This window comes from Neophocaena asiaeorientalis, unplaced genomic scaffold, assembly GCF_003031525.2.
Source record: "Neophocaena asiaeorientalis asiaeorientalis breed wild unplaced genomic scaffold, Neophocaena_asiaeorientalis_V1.1 scaffold149, whole genome shotgun sequence".
In the NCBI taxonomy this organism is placed as follows: Eukaryota; Metazoa; Chordata; class Mammalia; order Artiodactyla; family Phocoenidae; genus Neophocaena; species Neophocaena asiaeorientalis.
This window is the reverse complement of record NW_020174442.1, coordinates 3,798,216-3,820,255: the sequence shown is the minus strand read 5'-3', so window position 1 is coordinate 3,820,255 and position 22,040 is coordinate 3,798,216. Positions and strand designations below refer to the sequence as shown.

Below are 22,040 nucleotides of genomic sequence, written 5' to 3'. Positions count from 1 at the left end.
GCAGTGACTTCCTCCACTGAAGTCTTTAACCTCTCAATGTCATCCACGAGGGCTGGAATCAACTTCTTCCAAACTCCTGCTAAGGTGGATATTTGGAGCTCTTCCCATGAATCATGAATGTTCTTCATGGCATCCAGAATGGTAAATCTTTTCCACAAGGTTTTCAATTTACTTTACCAGATTCATCAGAGGAATCACCGTCTATGGCAGCTATAGACTTATGAAGTGTGTTTCTTAAAGAGTAAGACTTGAAAGTCGAAATGACTCCTCGATCCCTGGCCTGCAGAATGGATGCTGTGTCAGCAGGCATGTAAACAACATGAATCTCATACCTCTCCATGAGAGCTCCTTGGTGACCAGGTGTATCATCAGTGAGCAGTAATATTTTGAAAGTAACCTTTTTCTGAGCAGTAGGTCTCAACAATGGGCTTAAAATACCCAGTAAACCAGCAGATGTACTGTCATCCAGGCTTTGTTGCCCCATTGAGAGGGCACAGGCTGAGAAGTTTCAGCTTAATTCTTAAGGGCCCTAGGATTTTTGGAGTGGTAAAGGAGCATTGGCTTGAACTTAAAGTCAACAACTGTGTTAGCCCCTAGCAAGAGGGTCAGCCTGTCTTTTGAAGCTTTGAAGCCAGGCATTGACTTCTCTCTGGCTATGAAAGTCCTAGATGCCATCTTCTTCCAAGATAAGGCTATTTTGTCTACATGGAAACCCTGTTGGGTAGTGAAGCCACCTTCATTCATCATCTTAGCTAGATCTTCTGGATAAATTATTACAGCTTCTACATCAGCACTTGCTGCTTCACCTTGCATTTTGATGTTCTGGAGACAACTTCTTTCCTAAAACCTCATGAATCAACCTCTGCTAGCCTCCAACTTTTGTTCTACAGCTTCTCCTCCTCTCTCGGCCTTCACAGAATTGAAGAGAGTTAGGGTCTTGCTCTGGATTAGGTTTGACTTAAGGGAATGTTATGGCTGGTTTGATCTTCTATCCAGACGACTAGAAGTTTCTCCACCTCGGCAATAAAGCAATTTTGCTTTCTTAGCATTCGTATATTCACTGGAGTAGCACTTTTAATTTCCTTCAAGAACTTATCCTTTGCAATCACAACTTGGTTAACTGGCTCAAGAGGCTTACCTTTCGGCCTATCTTGGCTTTCCACATGCCTTCCTCACTAAGCTTAATCATTTCTAGCTTTTGATTTAAAGTGAGAGACGTGCAACTCTTCCTCTCACTTGAGCACCTAGAGCTTATTGTAGTGTTATTAATTGGCCTAACTATAATATTGCTGTGTCTCAGGGAATAGGGAGGCCCAAGGAGAGGGAGAGAGACAGCGGAACAGCCGACAGTGGAGCAGTCAGAACACACGCAATGTTTATGGATTACATGAGCCGTCTTATACGGGCACGGTACATGGTGCCCCCAAACAATTACAAACGTAACATTAAAAATCACTGATCACAGATCATCATAACAAACTTAGTAATGATGAAAAAGGTTGTAATATTGTGAAAATCACCAAAATGTGACAGAGACACAAAATGAGCAAACGCTGTTTGAAAAATGGCCCCAACAGACTTGCTGTAGGTGGGGTGGTCACAAACTTTCAATTTATAAGAAACACAGCATCTGTGAAGTGCAATAAAGTGAAGCACAAGAAGACAAGGTGCGTCTGGATAGTACGGTTTCAGCAATTTTTGTTGTCTGTCATGGAATGATGATGATAGATTTTACTTAATTGTTGATAATCTCTTTTAAATAATTGGCTTGGTTAGGACTGTGGACAGTGGCTGGGAGAGTTTTCCTCTGCTTGAAATTAACTTATTTTTATTGAATCTGTGACCTTGGCTGTGTTAGTTGAATACCCCATGAGAAAGTACTTTGATTAGACAGGCAAGTAAGGGAAAAATGACTCTAAAGGCCCAACAGTATTAATGTTGGCTCTCCCTCCCAGGCAGTATAACTCTTAACAAGTCAATTGCTTTACAGAAACCAGAGTGTGAGATCATTCATAAATTATACAAATTCTCACAGTGGCAAAGCGAAATTTACCTGTAGGGAAAAATACAAATGTAAAAATGTTTCCTGTAGTCTAATTGTTTGTAGCAAGATAGAATGATTGACCTCATCTTCTACCACTATTATACAACCCCACACCAACACACACACACACACACACACACACACACGCAACACTTTGACTAAATACCCAAAGTGATTTTAAGCAACGCACATAGACTCAGTAAGCAGTAATTAAGAGCAATGAATTTATTTCCTTTATTTCTTCCCTTTAGTACATTCTAGACTCTGTTTTTAACCTTTCAATATCACTCAATTAAGAAAAATGACCCCACATTTCTTTTAGGTAATACACCACTCCTCAGCAATTATAAGGGGATCTTGGCATACAAGGCTATTGTTTTCCTTTTCACCGATCTTCCTCTCTAGAACCAAGGAACATGAATCGCAATTATTTTATCCACTGAGAAAGGAAAGTTTAAATCAGTGCCTTTATGTGTAGGGCTACATGAGGCTTTTAGATCACTAGATGAAACTAAATGCCTGACTTAAAAAATAACTGAGTTTACAGATCCTACCAGAATTTTACTAGCGCTTCTGTTTATCTGTGGTTTAAAAAAAAATAATGCCAGGGCTTCTAGTGAAATATAGATGACCCTTCGTAGACCTGAGTCAATGTCAAATATCTTATTTTCTCTGGAGCTTCTTGTGTGGTCAACTGTAATTGCTATTCACAGACCCACAGGGCAGGCTTCCAGGTCCAAAATGTACACATTCTACAGTTTGACCCTTCAAGGTGCTGTAAAAACATAAAATACATTTCTTTGGAGAAAACTCTCTGCTACAGCATGGTCCCTTGAACTGTCCAATTTGATCTGTGATTCCTGCTGAGATATGCATTACATCATGGTCTATTTTCAGCTTGTTACATTAATCAAAACCTATGCCATTTATTAAACTGCTTCCTGCAGCTCAGGCATTTGAAATGCAGAGTGCCAGCAAGCAGCTGCCAAACACCGTGAAGGAAAGAGGTGGGCTGGATTTAAGTAATGTACAAATTGAATTTCAAGTGACTGAGCAGCCTCTTTATCTCTTGGTGACACAACCAGCGACTGTAGCACCGTTCTTAAGGAAATGAAACCCAGAGCCATGGTTCAATCATGGGGTGGTTACCAAGCCTCTGCCCAGCAGTCTTTCCGGAACTGCTGATGAATGTGACCTTTGCAAAAATGCACAAAGCCTTGATTTCTGCACGGTTAACCTTTACAAGCTGGAACCCCTCTGTGAAACCTACCCACAGCAAAGGGAAGCTTCAGAATCAAAACAGACACATACACATTTCATGAAAGAGCGACTACAAACACGCACATGCTCACGCGTATTCTCAGAGGATGAAGACATTGAACCATTTTCAATTATTCTCTCAACTGTGTGTTTCCAAGCATTTACATTCCTCTTCCTTATGAGCAGGAAAGTACCAGAACTCGATGCAGTGTCAACTCTGTACTTAAATGCATTCGCTCCATTTTACAACTGCCTTGACCGGAATTGGTGGTGGGAATGGAAATTATATGCGTTCAGGTTTGCGAAGAGTCACTGAGACCCTTTGTTCACCATTAAATAATGATCACGTGCACGTGTTGAGGAGAAGGGGGCGGGTATTAAATGGACAGCCTCGATTTCCACTGTTGGTCTACCTGGGAAAACCATTATGCTGTGATAGCATCTCACCATGTTGTTTTTTCCAAACGTATTGGATATTCACTGTGAGGAGCAGGTAGGATGAGCGTTATGAGGGTGACTATGTCAATATTCTTAACCGGTTACAGTAATGAATCAAACTTCCTTTCTATGGCTTCTTCCTGATTTTAACAGAATTTTGTTTTTAAACAAATCTAAGTTTTCTCATTATTAATAAGTTGATTCCGATGACATTAATCATTAAGGAAAAGTAAGTTACACTAGCTTATCTAATCCTCTTTTAATGTCTAGTTCTAGTGGTAATTTTTTTTTTTTTTTTTAGCGGTACGCGGGCCTCTCACTGTCGTGGCCTCTCCCGTTGCGGAGCACAGGCTCCGGATGCGCAGGCTCAGCGGCTGTGGCTCACGAGCCCAGCCACTCCGCAGCATGTGGGATCCCCCCGGACCTGGGCACGAACCCGTGTCCCCTGCATCGGCAGGCGGACTCTCAACCACTGTGCCACCAGGGAAGCGTGGTAGTATTTTTTATATCATACTTTTCTCTCAACTAAGCTCTTTACTACCTGATCATGTGATTTGCCTAGCAAGCCTATGAAGTAATTAGAATAGGGTAAGCTGTTATTATTGATGAGAAAACTAAAGTCCAAAGAGGTTAAAGAGCATGCCAAAGGTCAGCATGGCAAATCACTAGTAATCCTGGAACGTTAACCTCTCTTTCCTGGGATTTCTATGAACCATGAGGGCTATGGCAATAAGGATATGGGGAAACCCGTGACTTCAAAAGACCCCTTGATTCATCTTTATAGGGTCTCGATCTGCAGCTTCCTGTCCACCGTATTCACTTCAGAATCCTTGTCAAAGTGCAGGAAACCCCTGATCCTCAAACACCCAGCTTAGAAATGACCCAGCCATGCAAACACCCGCTTTCTGGCTGTCTTTTTACTGTCAACTGATCAACCGTGGAGAAATAGTGGGGAGGGTGTAGGGCAAACTTCTAGAGACATCAAGTGAAAAAAAAAAAAAAAGTGGGAGGGAGGATACACTGTAAAAGAATAAAGAGCAGGTGATCTCCAAAGTCATTCATTTATTCACTCACCCACCATGGGTTAGGCAGGAAAAATGCAAGTTAGTGAAATTCATGAACGCTTTTTAGTCCTTGTGCATTGCACTAAGTATTGAGAACATAGACCCAAGATGTGTCTACAAGTAACTCTAAGCAAAGAATGAGTGAGAAGAATGGTATTTGAAAAGTACACAGCAAATTAGAACACAGAAGTTGGGAGGTTTATTTCTGTCTGAGGTAACCAGGGAAGGCTTTGTGTCCAATGATGGGGCTGTGATGGATGAGCTGGACTCAGTAAAATCCCAGTTCTCAGAAGTCACGCTAATGTGTTATTACTCCCTTGAGTCCAATTTTCAGCCCAAAAGGTTTTGTGGGGATTCTAGTTACTTTCATAAAATGTAAAATACATAAAGCAATGGACATTGTATAAGGCAAAGTCATACCAGTATCTGTTAGGACCCTCTGTATACCAGGTATATATTATCACTCATCTTTACAACTGTTTCCCAAGGTAGATAGTCTAATATCATTTTACAGATGGAGAAACTGAGGCTCAGAAAGGCTAAGTCTCTTGCCATCACCAGTAAGTGGGAAATGAAGGCAGTTATTTTTGAGCAAAGTGTCAAACACACAAATGGTCTTATAGTCCTAACGTGTGCAGATAACCTAGCCCTGCTGGTTACTTGGCTGGCTACAGTGTGCTGAATCTTCCACAAAAATATTTTGAGATGGTGAGCTACCGTCAGTGTACTTGACCCCTTTAAAGCTTTCATGTATAACGCAAACTTTTCCAAAATACGTGTTCTTTTCTGTAAGACAATGTCCCTTTTATTTTGGCTAAGTATGGCTTCCCTCCTTCCCTGTTCAATCCGGGGCAACTGCCTCAAAGACATGATTTAGCTGAAGTTAAAAATAAGGGGGGAAAGGGTATAAGTAAATGTGAAGGCTGATCCTACTTGAACGAGAGGTGATTGTCCCAGGGAAAAGTAGGCGATTCTTTTTTTATTTTATGCTGTCAACTCTGGCCTGTCTTTAGAGGCACCTAAGGCCTTAGTTTATTAACTGTTCAGACTTTTGATTTCAAAAGATTACTTCTTCCTAAAGGCTGACCCAGGGCTTGGCTGTGCTGCTTTAAATTCGGGTCTCTAAGAACTGAGCAACTTTCTTTGAGCCTTCAAAGTAAAGCCAAATGCTCCATCCTCAGCGGGAAAGTGACTTTAATTAATTCTGGACGACCTTTCGGTTGAAAAGCGAAACACTGCCCCGCGGCTTTTTAGAAAGGTTAGGTTGTACCTTTTCCCTCTTACTGTGATGAGTTTTGAGAAACACGTGTGTTTCTCACACAGGTCTCTGCTTCCTGCATTCTTGTAGATGAGCATGTTCTTTAATAAGGGAAAAACAAAATAAAACAAGCCAAAAAGCCCTGTTTGTAGCCAATTAACTTCTCAATTCTAGCTAGAACTAAACCACAGTATAAAATCTTCCATAACAATAAAATATGACTAAAGACCTCATCAATTCTCATTTAGCAAATGCTTCGTACTGGACCATCTTTTTCTAATACTTAGGAATTCCATTATTTCTTATTTCAGTGAACATGTTAGGAAAAAAAAATTAAGTGAAACGGGATTAGGTTTGCCATTTGTCATTTACTCAGAGCAGAATTCTGGTCTGACATGTGGGCAACTCATACCCAGGGCTTAATGCTTTTAGTAATTATAAGGATCATGTAGAGTATGTTGATTGGTGGGGGGGAAAAAATCTTTATTAACTGCTCAGAAATAGTTAATTCTTCATTAGAGCACTGCACTAGAGGCTGCAGCCTGTGAACCATGGATTAGAGTTTATGATAGTAATAACCTCCCTGAAAAAACATTTGTTACTATACTTAATGACCAGATTTTAGTGCATTAACCTTCCTTGGGAGGTCAACTAACAAAATGGATGTTAACTGCTGGTAACAACCAATTCCTCTGAAATTAATATTTAGATGCCTTTGGTGTCAAAAAACCTTCCTTCCATATCAGGGCATTAAAAACACTTCTAAATTATTAATAGCAGGCAGGATTCAATGCCTCAAAGATTTCCATGCCAATGCTCTTTATCCTCAGCCTCTTCCTATTTTCTCAAACAGTTCTCTTCTGCAGGAACAAGGAAGGCATTCAGGGAAATTAGGTCTCAGAAATGCATGTGGGTCAACAATGCACTGCAGTTTGGAAAAGGTCACTCTTTAAGTGCAACAGAAATAAACATAACAGGAGTGTGAAAGGCGATGCTGAGAGCACTGGGAACCCGACGGGGACAAACTCCCCACCAGGCCTGGGCTCCGGAGCCACGGCCCTCTCACCACCTGTCAGGAACTCCCTGCCGACACATTTTTGCATCCCTTCTGTGACTGACCTCCTGGCTCATCTCTTCAGCCCCTCCCCCTGCCCTCAAACTGGAAACAAACCACACTTATGTCAAAGCAACTTCTGAACTATTTCCTTCCCAAGCAACCCCAGAATATAAAACATGTTCTGAAAAGCTGCACCATTCCCTGGAGAAATTTTATGATTTGGTTACTGCAGGGTGTGCTGCTCCTTGGCCGGGGTAGCCTTGAGTCCTTGCCAAACAATGAAGCATTGCTATTATTAGCCTTCCTATTCAATGGCCACAAAACTGTCCCTGTTGCTATTTTCAGACTGTGTTCTTCTGGTGCAATAGGGCCGACGTTGCACCAGGAGGGCAGAGTAGCTGTCTATTGCCAAAACCTGCACAGTGGCATGAATGTGAAAATGTTTTCATGGGGGTATTTTTAGGCAGAGGTGAAATACAGATAGAGAGCCAAAGCCCAGCCTGCTGAAAGCTCTGCTAGTTTCAACAGAGACATACCTACTGGCGTTGGGAGAGCGCCCCTGGGACCTCAGTGATGAAGCTGCTGTGTTTAATAATTTCCTCAAATCCCATGAAGGCAATGACAGTCCTGACTCAGTCATTTACATCAGCCCAGGTACAGGCACAAAATGATAAACCAATATCATACAGAGCTGCGATGGGGATGATAAGGGTGACCATGCAAAATGCATGTACATTATAAAAGGGCCTTTCCCTCATGGCATGGTCAGTTACAAACCCAGCAGCAGTGTTTCCAGAGCTGTAATTGATATAACATTGTATCAGTGTCAGGTGTACAACTTAATCATTCAATATATATTTGTGAAACGATTACCACAGTGTCTAGTTAACATCCATCCCCGAACAGGGTTACAATTTGTTTTCCCTTGTGATGAGAACTTTTAAGATTTATTCTCTTAGCATCTCACTTCACCCATTTTACTCACCCCCAACCCTGCCTGTGACAACCACTAATCTGTTCTCTGTATCTATGAGTTCTTTTTTTTTTTTAAAGATGCCACATATAAGTGTGATCATACAGTATTTGTCTTTCTCCGCCTGATTTATTTCACTTAGCATAATTCTCTCAAGGTCCATCCATGTTTTCATAAATGGCACTATTTTATTCATTTTTATGGCTGAATTACATATATATATATATATATATATACACACCTATATATATACACATACATATGTCTGTCTGTCTGTCTGTCTATCATCTATCTCACATTTCCTTTATCCATTCACCCATCAGTGGATACTTAGGCTGTTTTCCATGTCTTGCCTATTGTAAATAATGCTGTAGTTAACATGGGGATGCATATATCTTTCCAAGTTAGTGTTTTCATTTATCTTTGGCTAAATACCCAGAAGTGGCATTGCTGGGTCATATGGTAGTTTTATTTTTAGTTTTTTGAGGCACCTCCATACTGTTTTCCAGAGTGTTTGAAACAATTTTCACTCCCAGTACCAGTGTTCGAGGGTTCCCTTTCCTCCACATACTTGCCAACATTTGTTATTTCTTGTCTTTTTGATAATAGCCATTCAAACAGGTATGAGGGGATATCTCATTGCGGTTTTGATTTGCATTTCCTTGATGATTAGTGAAGCTGAGCATCTTTTCATGTACCTGTTGGCCATCCGTGTATTTTCTTTGGAAAAACATCTCTTCAGATCCTCTGCCTACATTTTAATTGGGTTAGGTTTGTTCTTGTTGTTGTTGAGTTGTATGAGTTCTTTATATGATTTGGATATTAGCCTCTTATTCAATATGATTTGCAAATATTTTCTCCCATTCCATAGGTTGAGTTTTCATTTTGTTGATGACTTCCTGGACTGTACAGAAGCTTTTCAGTTTTGACGTCTTCCCACTTGTTTGTTTTTGCTTTTGTTGACTTTGCTTTTGGAGTCAGATCCAAAAAATCATCCCCAAGACTGATGTCAAGGAGCTTACCGCCCATGTTCTCTTCTAGGAGTTTATGGTTTCAGGTCTTATGTTCAAGTGTTGAATGCATTTTGAGTTAGTTATTGTGCATGGTATAAAATAGTGGTCCAGTTTCATGCTTTTGTATGTGGCTGTCCAGTTTTCCCAACACAATTTATTGAAGAGACCGTCCTTTCCTCATTATATATTCTTGGCTCTTTTGTTATAGATTAATTGACTGTATAAACATAGGTTTATTTCTGGGTTCTCTGTTCTGTTCCATTGATCGAGGTATCTGTTTTTGTGCCCAAACAATACTGTTTTGATTACTATAGCTTTGTAATATAACTCGAAATCAGTGAATGTGATGCTTCCAGCCATCTTTCTTTTTGTTTGCTTATTTGTTTGTTTTTTTATACTGCAGGTTCTTATTAGTCATCAATTTTATACACATCGGTGTATACATGTCAATCCCAATCCCTCAATTCAGCACACCACCATCCCCACCCCACCGCGGTTTTCCCCCCTTGGTGTCCATACGTTTGTTCTCTACATCTGTGTCTCAACTTCTGCCCTGAAAACTGGTTCATCTGTACCATTTTTCTAGGTTCCACATACATGTGTTAATATATATTTGTTTTTCTCTTTCTGACTTACTTCACTCTGTATGACAGTCTCTAGATCCATCCACGTCTCAATGAATGACTCAATTTCGTTCCTTTTTATGGCTGAGTAATATTCCATTGTATATATGTACCACAACTTCTTTATTCATTTGTCTGTCGATGGGCATTTAGGTTGCTTCCATGACCTGGCTATTGTAAATAGTCCAGCAATCTTTCTTAAGATTGCTTTGGCTATATGGGGTCATTTGTGGTTCCATACACACTTTAGGATTGTTTGTCCTATTTCTGTGAAGAATGCCATTGAAATTTTGATAGGGATGGCACTGAATCTGTGGATTGCTTTGCATAGCATGGATGGGTCATTCTTGTTTCTTTCTGATGGGTACTTTTGTACTATTGGAAATTTAGTACAGACAGGGGTCCATTAAAATTTTGGGCCTGTTTTCATTTGAAAACACGATTTGCTATCTGACCACTCAGCTAGGACAAGTAAATCAAGCAATTTAAATTTAATAGCTAGATTCTTCATTACTTTGGGAATAATTTCTAATCGAAAGGCTGCAATGCCATTGCATATATATTATTCCTCCTTTCAATTGTTGCTGCTTTTCACTTTTTTTATATTGTCTTAGGAAAGAAGTATTTGCAAACAGTAAATAAGCAATTCTTTCTTTTAAACCATGACAGATTCTGCAGATTCAGTTGCTAAAATTTCAGATGATGGTATCTCTCTCTTAAGGTTTGGTGTTTTACTTTTTCATTTAAAAATACAAATTAAACAATTAAACTTTTTATAAATTCAGTGAAAAAGACAGGATGTTATCTTGGTTTTTAAAATATTTTTTTGCTAGACGTTTTTTCTTAACAGAGGCATTTTAGAAAAAGATCTCTTTCCAAATATAAAACTGAAATATGAACTGTTGACATTCTCCCCTGCCACCCTTTTTCCCACGGAAATATCAGTTATATTCTGCTGGTAGCCAGCTTTCAGACATAGTGTTCTGAACTGGTAGGAATGATCAAAATACAGTTATTGTCTTGCTCTGCTTTATCTCTAAACTGATAAGGTTTCTGAAAGCTATTTAATTGTCCTGTGAATCATTAACTTCATTATGTTTACAGAGAACGTGTTATCTCCCCTGATTCTTGGGAACTGCGGATCCTTCATCAGTGACCTGGAATGGTTGCTATGTGCGATGCAGCTGATGTACCTGTGCAACTTATTAGTGCCAGGTAGAGTTTTAAATCAGCATGTTGACTGTAGTGTTGTTCCCTTAATGAACTTCCATGCACTGCTTCCTGAAAACCCTTTTACGGTTTCTGTTGGCTCCATATGGCATTCTGATGAGCTTACACTTCTCCTTAAGTGCTTCTATATCAGAAAACAAGAGCAAAGCTAAAACAAAGTGAGTCATCTGGTTTTGTCTTTGCTTTCACGGCATGAGATAATGTGGAGGTGTTAATTACAAGACTTCACTGAGTCTTGACTAATAACAGTGTGCAAACAAACGCATGTCAGGCTCAGCCACAGAAATGCTTCTACTAATAAGGTAAAACTAGCAATGAGAGCTGACAATGAAGTAATACTTTCGCCTGAATATTCATTAATGAAGTTCTTGTTTGGGAGAAGGGAGGCTTCTGATTGTCCAGATGGATACCTAGAATAGGAACCCTGGTCATTCCCTTTAAATGAATTAACCACCATTTGGTGAGCCAGCACACTGGATTAATTCCCTTTTGTACTAACGCACTGACCCTTTGCTTCAAAGGCAGAGCCCTGATGACCACTGAGATCCCTCAATCCGTGACCTTGGCATAATAGGGACAAATTGAATTCCCAGAAGGAGAAAAATGATAGTGACCACAGAACATCACAAACAGCGGGCTGGAGACACAGCATGTTTTATTTAAATTCTTCGCTACAGCTCCTAGGGTTTCAGGGAGAAAAAGTGTGATTAGCTTACCTAACCCAGTCATGTCACTTCATCTGATGTTTTCCTTTTTTTCCCTTTTCCCTTTCCCTTTCCTTCCCTCCTCTTGTCTCTCTCATTCAGAGAGCAGTTCTGACATACTTCTTTAAGCATACAAGATCCACTGTTTTCATGTCAAAAAAGACACTTCCCAGGAAAGAGAGCTTTGGGCATTGACGGCTCTTTCACACTCTGCACCGTTATTTCTTTTTCATTTTTTAGTTACTTTTTATCAGAGTACAGTTGATTTACAATGTTGTGTTAGTTTCAGGTATACAGCAAAGTGAATCAGTTACACATATACATATACCTGTTTTTTGTTTCTTTTTTTAGATTCTTTTCCCATATAGACCCTTACAGAGTACTGAGTAGAGTTCCCTGTGCTATACAGTAGGTCCTTATTAGTTATCTATTTTATATATAGTAGTGTGTCTATGCCAATCCCAATCTTCCAATTGATTCCTCCCCCCTGCACCATTATTTCTGATGCCAGATCACGAGCTATACTACCCAGGTGATATATGCCTTTTTGGCATTTCTTAGTAAAGATGCCCAAATGAGAGACTCTACTGATGAAAGCATTTCCTTTAGGGGACCCTTTAAAAGCTCTCTATATATTTACAGAAATACAAAGGGGGATGTATATTTTTTGGATTGGGAGAATACAAAATCTTCCATTGCAATAAACCGTCAACGTATCAAATTTTTAGAATGGATCATGACCTGGGTAAAATAAAACAACCTTCTGTTTTGACTTTCTTGACAGCCCAAATCCTAATTTGGTGGAAGTGACTCTGCCCTGATTTAGAAAGCCACAGTCCCAGCCTTCTTTGCAATTAGAGGTGGTCACATAACATACATCTGGCCAATGGTATATAAGAGGAAGTTACTCAAAGCTACTTAAAATAGGACAGTAGCTGCTGAGAGGCACAGATTTTGTTCTGTGTGTTCTCCTGTAGTAGCCAGAACCAACTAGCCAGTCTGCACTAGACCATGAGAAAAAAGTGAAGAGAATCATATATTCAGGGCAATAACGGTGCTCTGTACTTCTCCTGATGTAAGGCATTCCTCCTTCCTCCTCCACATTATGCTAGTAATTTTCAGTTCTTTGATTTGCACAGCCAAATGTAACTCCTAATTGAAATAGACTATGGTATCAGAGTCTATTGGGGGATGTGGGCAGGAAAGGATGCTTCAAGTAATAGAACCTAAAATGTTTAATTTGCTTAATGGAAGAGGTGGGATGATGAAGGCACTATTGCAGGGGGTAAAGCTGGATGACCCATATTAAACAGGGCAAAACATTTTTTCAGACTCTAGGAACGCTGCCTACTGACTCCTAAGTAATACAGAACGTTGGCATGTGTTGGACCCTTCTTGCTGCTTTTAGCAAAGCCCTAAGGGACTGATGAACTAATTCAGTACACACACAGTCTACAAACAGATGCGGAAGCAAAGACAGCGCTGCTAAGAGAAGTGCTTTTCTCAAGACTTACAATCTAAGTTGTTTGAGAATCTCAAAAGCTGGAGCCTTTTGATAGCTAGGATCAATGTTTGTCGGCTGGAAATGAAACTCAAAATATAATGGAAAAGAAAAACAGAAGCTTAGTTCTCTCTCCTGTAATAGTCTGAGCGTAAGCCGGAAAGCTGTGAAGTGCATCGCTCCAAGGTGCATTTCTACCTTACTGCTTCTGCATCTCTTTGTCACAGAGATCCAAGATGACTCGCAACCACTTGGGCATTTCAGCAGGCAGGAGGGGAAAGAGGGAAAGAGAGGGTACCCTCTTCCCTTTAAAGGCATACTCTGGAAGTTGCACACATTATTTCTGCACATAACTTATTTGACAGAACTTAGTTATATCTCCACTCCCAAGCACGAGGTCTTTAATCTGGGCCACATGTGCTCAGCTAAAAGCCATGGGTTCCATGACTATGGAACTGGGGAAAGAACTGACACTGCCTCCCTTGTAGAGTTGAATATCCAGCTTCTCCTCTACCTCAAGTGGAAACCATTCTAAGCTGAAGACCCTACTCTGTTTTCCTCCTCTGATCTCCTTCTGAAAATCCAGCTTTGAAAAGCCGCCTACACCAATCTTAAATTTTTCATGCTCCACGTTAAAAAAAAAAAAGCAATGTAGGGCTTCCCTGGTGGTGCAGTGGTTGAGAGTCCACCTGCCGATGCAGGGGACACGGGTTCATGCCCCAGTCCGGGAAGATCCCACATGCCGCGGAGCGGCTGGGCCCACGAGCCATGGCCGCTGAGCCTGCGCGTCCGGAGCCTGTGCTCCGCAATGGGAGAGGCCACAACAGGGAGAGGCCCGCGTACCGCAAAAAAAAAAAAAAAGCAGTGTAGCTTTAATAAGATAGCAATACTTTGTATTTATATTTCACTCTTCCATTGGGCCAAAGGGTTATAGTGTTGGAATGCTCTTTGGCAATTCCAATCAGGAAAAACAAAATCTAAAAAATCTTTTGAAGATATCTTGGATAGTGGAAACGTCTCAAGATTTAGTTCTAATTAGCCTCTGAAATAATGTTCCTGGCAACTCTATTGCATTAACTGAGTTCAGATCAGGCATGCTGGGACATTTTCTTCTGTTTTGAATGAGGTCCATTGCTAATTCTCTAATCAATGAATGAACACTCCATTTGTCAAACGGCATAACTGCCATTCAATGAATATAATTCATAGCTAATTGTTAAATAGGAATAATCTGCTGTGACTTGACTAGGTTGTATGCCTTGACTTATGGGACCATCTAATTAAATAGTGGAAAAATCTTTTTTAAACCTATATTTTGGAGAAGAACTTGGCAATATGTTTTTGAAATCACACATGGGATGGATTAATTGATTCAAACATTACGTGAACAAGTATGCTGCTACAAGGATGTTCACTGAAGCATTATCTACAATACCAAAAAATTTCAAGCAACTTACCTATCCATCTACAGGGGATTAGTTAAATAAAATATAGTGTATCTATGCTAAAAAACAAAAAAGTTATGCAACCCTTAAGATAAGGAGATAGGTCCATGGGGAAAGATATTCAAGATATAATATTAAGATTAAAAAAATTATAAAACAATATGTATAGTTCAAGTTCATTTGTGTAATACAGAACAAATCAGGAAACATACACATATAATTGTATATGCATGGAGGTTTCTGGAAGCATATACAAGCAGCAATTAATAATGTTTACAACTAAATAGTGGACTGGTTGTCCTGGTATGAGGAATGAAAGACTCTTACCTTTTACATTATAAACCTTCTGTATTTGTTGAAATTTTTACCTTAAATGTGCATTCGTTTTAAATTTTAAACAATTATTAAAACCTCTAAAAATAATTTTGTTCCAATGTATATTGTCTTTAAACATTTCATAGAGTATAGAGCGTAAGGAATTATTGAACGAGTGTCTAAATTGAATTCTGCTTCCCTTTGTTTTATATTGATTAAGAGCCTGCTTCCAGACAATTTACTGTATTTGTTTAGATAACATAAAATCTGATACTGATTTGTTTCATTTGTACTCTTGCCCCAGAAGCAAAGCCACTGTAAAGGCACACCATAAGATCTTTCAGTAATGTATTTTTTAAAAATTTTTTAATTTAATTTAATTTTACTTTTTTTGCGGTACGCGGGCCTCTCACTGTTGCGGCCTCTCTCGTTGCGGAGCACAGGCTCCGGACACGCAGGCTCAGCGGCCATGGCTCGTGGGCCCAGCCGCTCCGCGGCATGTGGGATCTTCCCGGACTGGGGCACGAACCCGTGTCCCCTGCATCGGCAGGCGGACTCTCAACCACTGCGCCACCAGGGAAGCCCTCAGTAATGTATTTAATACCTTGCAAATTGTTTTCTTTTTTTCTAAATTTTACTTTCACAAAGGGTTTCAAAATTAGTGAAGTTTGTCTTATTTAGCAGTTTTGGAATTCACTGGAGAAAAATGAGAAATGTTCTTCGTCTCAAACTAACCTTAATCCCTTTCCTTATAACTACGAAGCCCCGGCCAGAACCTGCCAAGGAAGAAATCGTCAGTAATTTCTTACCTTATCTGCAAGGTGAAAAACAGATGAAAGGAGCTGATGCTCACTTTGACAGCTCACAAATTTATTTTAAAAATTTCCCCATTTATCAAAATGAAAAGTGCTCAATCAACTGGACCTCAAATTTCAAACAAGTATGTGGTAAGTACAATTTCTGCTCATTTTAAGAAAGAGTACATTCCTCTTAAGGGGAACACAAGGCTGAAGTCTGCAGGAGCATGAATTTGAATTTGATTGCTGTATGAAATTGTATGAAATCAATAAGAAGTCCCGACTTCTCTAGCCTCAGGGGGCCATAGGTCACAGCAGAGAAATGTTTAATTCGTAGGAGCTCACGTAACAACCACACTTATTATGGTTAAAAAAAAAAACCAATGATTGAGGCTACGTCCTATAAGCTACTGTGTCCTAGGCCCTCTGCCTGCAAAGCGAGAAGACAAACTGTCATCTGAGACTTTATCACCTAGTCGGAGGAGACCAGATTTTGCTATGGAAATTCTTCATAACGAAAAAGTTTTATGTTGCTATACCACAGTATTCATTTCTGAACTTCAGAAATTGAGAGCTTAGCTATGTTATAGAAAGACTCCTCCACATGAATGTGATAAATGCTTTTTAAATCTAATTTGCAAACAGACAAGGGTAAGAATGGCTGAACAATAATAGAACTTATCACGATAGGCACCTACTCTGAGTTCCACCCTTCACAGACATTCTCTCTAAACTTCACATGGATCCTGCAAAAATGGATACTATTAGTTTCATTTTGCAGAGGAAGAAACTGAGGTTATGCACCAGTTAGCGACTGAGTCAGGAATCAAACCCCAAGCACAGGTTCTTTGAACCTCTGAGCTGTAACGCTTTGTACTCCTAATGAAGGGAAGTGGAGATGGGGAGGGGGTAGGGAAAACCTTTACATTCTTTTTTTCCTCCTGAAACCCTTTAAAAAGACAGACAGGACAAAAGAAGAATGCGTGTTCTATATGCACGATTCTTTGCCGCCCTCTGACGAAGTACCTCAAAAGCTAAGCTTCTATCAATCCTGGAGAGATAGGATCGGTGGAGCATTAGTGATGGAATGAATGGTTGAAAAGAACGGCGGTGACCAAAGAAGTTTTTATGCAGAGAAAATCCCAAATCTGGAGCAAAGCCCTCCTGTTCATTTTATCTCACAAAAGGCAGGTAGCGCTGCCTGTTAAGGTAATGCATTACTACACTATTTGGAAAAACTACAGTTCTAATTAGACAGGCAAATAAATGTTCATTTCAATTCATTAATATAGCTGTAGGCCTTGTTACACTTTATCTCTTGGTTCTGAGACCAATCCATCTCGAGCTGGGAATCATTGTGAGGAAGTAACGGGTTTTAATAATGGATACAGGCAGTGAATTATTCAGGCTGATGGGGGCAAGCCTTGACGCCTTCACTCACTTCTTTAATTAACTGTGAGATGCTGACGAGTCCGGGCTGTCTGGAGGCTTTCTAAGTTCATCTCCATCAGAACTGTGAATTTTTCTTGAGCCATGGATATGTTGCGTTCTGGCTCATCCATATCTGAGAAAAAGGAACGCCTGTTCTCCTGTCACCATTTTGTCTTATGGTCTGAATTTCTTTGTCTGCTTCAATATTATTTTCATGCAACTTTTTAGCAATGGACATTTTTCTTGATAAAACCCACACCTTCGTTTGACTGCACCTCTGGATACGACTTTAGCAAAAGAAAATCCAAAGTATTTCAATCCTGATTTAAGTCTGGGAACTAACCCATAAACAAAACAAAATCCGGTTCTGGTCACTGAAGCCCATTTGCTTGGCTTAAAGCCACTTGTTTTAATGGCTTAGAAAGAAAAGAACTGCTAGAAAAGAATTTTTACAGTCTTCATTTGACAGAGCATCAAACAAACAAAACTAAAACTCTTATGAGATGCAGATTGCATAATTTGCGTGGAACAGGGTATGTTAGTTATGGAGCTTTGCAATGTGCCCTAGTGGTTCCTGTAAATAAAAGTTCTAAATGATGGAACATGGCCTTGTCCAGTGAATTTTCTCCTTTGCTTAACACAGATTTTCTGAGTGGGAAATACAGCTTGTAGACTTTGCCCCAGTGTAAATCAATGGATTTGCTCTGAGCATGTTAATAACATGCTTAGATAACCGATTGCCCTTATTTGGGCAATCTACTTTGCCATTACCTGTTACTATGAAAATTTTGTTTCAAAAGTGCACATAAGCTGCTATGCAACCATTTACTAATGCTGTGACAAGAGAGTTCCTCTTTCAGTTTTGTCACAGCAGAGAGAAAGTAAGGATCTGGGGGAGGTCTGAGCTCACCACTTCTTGGTAGAAATTGAATCACGATTTCTATAAATCAAAAGTCATGTTAAAAGCGCTGTGAAGTAAACAATGATGTATACGAATTAGCAGCATGACTGTAGTCAATACAAATCAAAGTGGCTTTATGAACATATTGATGTTTTCAGCTCTTCTAAGGTTGAATACATTTAAGTGTTTATCCCCCAGGGCATTGTTGGTTTAAATGAATCTATTTACTCTGAGACCAGACCAGTTGCAGCTGGAGACACAAACTATCCACACTGACCCAAAGGTGGTTCTGACCCAAACCCAGTGACCCCATCTGTGTCCAGATGCTCATGGTAAACTGAAATTAAATGAACAACACTCAGGACAAAGACACTGTATAAAAAAGTGGCTAAGTTTGTGTTTGGTTTCCTTACATATTAATTTCAGTTTGGAGTCTCTTGGAATGCAACACAAAATTTTTTTCTAAGGATTTGGCCCAATAGCACGCCTCTGGATGTGAATCCTGTATCAGGATTTAACTTAAACTATGCTTTTAAGAGACTGACTCTGTATCTTCAAGTTGCATCAATATATCCTGTTACGGGATATTGACTAACTCAGTAGGTGCCATAGACATATCTTGCTTGTCTGAAAGGGAAGTTTATTTTTATATCCAAATGCCATATTTTAAAAATCAGATAATGCAGGCATCCTGTTAGGATTTACTAGATTAGCTAAAGAACACAAAACATCAGATCGTAATTAGATGACTACGGAGAAAAAACATAGGATGCATATTTCCACAAAATATCTGGCATCCTTCAGCATATTCAAAGTAAAGATAAGTCATCTATTTTGGCCTCTCTGTGGTTTAGAAAAGGGTTCTTTGCACAATGGCTACACATTGGAATTCATCTCGCTTTTCTGAGAATATTACAGCATCTCACTATGCCTCTAAAAGGACCAGCCTCAAAATTATCAAGGGCACTTACATAGAGACCAGCAGTTAGAAAGAACACAGAAATGAAACATAGACTGATAAGTGGGTGGAAGTCATTCATCTTTTAAAGCCCATAAAAAAAAGAGAATTTTAAATTAAAATGTCTACAATAGGTTCAACACCTCTCTCTCAGCCCCTCCCCTCCCTTTGTCATGGAACAGCATTCAAGTGTGGGAATGTTTCTCTTAAACATGTGTAAATCACACATTTAGTCATGCTCCAGGCAGGAGCCCCTACCAAGGGGTCCAAGGGGAGGGAGGCAAAGGATATTAAATACTAGTCCAGCAGTGTGTTAATGAAACATTTACACAAGCATTTTGTGTGGTTATAATAAAAAGGGGGACCTCTTTCATGGCACCCTTTCATTACTTAGCACAATCTTTAAGAGGATTAATGTTGGGGGAGGTAGGGGTAAGAATGTGCTTATCAGTTGAGTCTCAGGATCAGTAATGCCGAGTTCTTAATAGATCGCCTCTGGATTTGGGATTACTGCCGTGCAAATTCTTCCAGGCTTTCAATAGAATAGAGAGCAGTTTGTTTTCTCCCCTCCGATGCGGAGAGCTATTGACTTCGTGATGAAATGACCTGGGACTCAGTTTATTCATATTCCTCCTTTCTCTCCTCTGTCACTTCAAACAGACAGACTTATTTATTTATTTAGGCTCCTGGTGGCTGATGCATCAATATATGCATTCATGCCACTGTTACTCTGATTAAGAAGCAGCTAAGGAAGCAGGTTTAATAGCAACCAACTGACTTTTATGACATTCATATCAAGAAAAGGAAGTTACTGAGAAGACAGATGTACATTTTAGAAGTTGTTAGCTCTCTGCATCTCATTTTCTGAAAGGTTTCCAAACAGCTCAGTTAAACTACATATTTTGGAGGACACTGAAGCTTGTAAGTGGCCCTTTTATTTTTCTGGGGAGTTAGAGGCAGCTTTTGTTGGCAGTCTCCTGAAAGAGTACAGCACTGATGGATCATGCTGCCTGAGGTCCCGTGGCTTCTCACTATTTTTAGCACAAGAAAGATGTTAGTTGAAACAGTGTACAATGGACTAATCAGCCGTAATAGAACTCACACTGTTTTTTACTTCACATTGCACTTATTATGTGCCTTGAATGTAAACAGCTCTTTGCTCTGACAAAGATGGCAGCTTGCCATGGTGGGATTCGGTCTTCTCTAAAGCTCAGTAAACATTGAATAGAAACAAGCCTGAGGACTCTGAAAAAGCAATTGTTTGAATGTATGTCACTTGCAGCCTTAGACAAAATTATTTTTGTTCCTTCCATCCTTTACTCTCCACCTCCTTCCTCAAATTAGCAAGCATTCACATACACCAGTTTATCTGTGTATGAAAAATTATTTCGATCATTTCTCCACCCACATTTAAAGAATCAGAAAATCACATTTTACATAAAAGGCTTGAATGATGACACCCTGTACAATTTATACTCATTGTGAAACATGTGCAACTTGATGTAATAATATAAAGCTTGATCACGTAAGTAAATTGAAGTCTCTTTAAAGTATGATAAGAGATTCCGATTCTATTTAAAATTATACCCAACACCAAAAGGAAGGTTATTTTTTTGTACCATCTGTATCTGCCATTAGCAGATTCAATAGTTTGCTCTCAAAACAGATTTAGAGCAATTTACTATAAAGTAAATTGTTGTTGGCTAGCCTTCCTACATTGTTATCATCCCATGATTTTCCACCCATGTTGGCTTATTTAAAAGTATTTTGAATTATGATCACAGTAATACATGCCTATGACATAAACAACCAAATAGCAGAAGAGGGTTTATAAAGAAAACTATCCCTTTCCCACATATCCCTTTCCATGCTCAGGCCCATTTCCAGCAACAATTTTTAACCTTTTTGGTTTTTTAGCTCTTCTGAGAATTACCTTCTAAACTCTAAATAAATAATAGGCTTATAATGGTTATTCTTGACTCATTCAACGAATGATTCAACAAATATTCATTGTGTGGTAAGAATGTAAATTGGTGCAGCCACTGTGGTAAACAGTATGGAGGTTTCTCAAAAAACTGAAACTAGAACCATCATATGACCCAGCAATTCCACTCCTGGGTATATGTCCGAAAAAAACAAAAACACTCATTTGAAGAGATATTTGCACCCCATGTTAGTAGCTTCATTAGTTACAACTGCCAAGATATGGAAGCAGCCTAAGTGTCCATGAATAAATGAATGGATAAAGAAGATGTGGTACATATATACAATGGAATGCTACTCAGCCATAAAAACGAATGAAATTTTGCCATTTGCAGCAACATGGATGGACCTGGAGAGCATCCATGAAATGAAATAAGTGAAATATTAAGTGAAATATCTGACTAAGTGAAATAAGTCAGATAGAGAAAGACAAATACTGTATGATATCACTTATATGTGGAATCTAAAAATACAACAAACTAGTGAATATAACAAAAAAGAAGCAGACTCACAGATATAGAGAACAAACTGGTGGTGACCAGTGGGGAGAAGGAAAGGGGGAGGGGCAATATATGAGTAGGGGATTAAGAGGTACAAATTACTATGTATAAAATAAGTCAAATACAAGGATATATTGTACAACATGGTGAATATAGCCAATATTTTATAATAACTATAAATGGAGTATAACCTTTAAAAACTGTGAACCACTACACTGTCTACCTGTACCTTATATAAAATTGTACAGTAACTATACTTTAATTTAAAACCCCACTATTCATTGTGTGTCCACTATCTGTCAAACTCTCTTCTAAGACTGAGATACAAGAGTAAACAAAACAGACAAAAGTTCCTGTTCTCATGGAGCTTATATTCTATTAGGGTGGTGATGAGGAGAGTTAAGTAATAAACAACATCCATGAACAATTTCTATTGTATATTCAAAAGTTAAAACTGCTACTGAATAAAAGAAATGGGAAAGGTAGGCAAAGGGAGCACTGAGGAGGAGAGGTGGTTTACAGTTTAAAATAAGGTGGTCATTACT

At 39.3% G+C, this 22,040-nt stretch overlaps 1 pseudogene; it reads left to right on the top strand.

Moving 5' to 3' along the window:
• Nucleotides 1-260: 260 nt before the first annotated feature.
• The window catches only part of LOC112407766 (40S ribosomal protein S6 pseudogene), a 29,300-nt pseudogene continuing 7,520 nt past the window's right edge, over nucleotides 261-22,040 (top strand).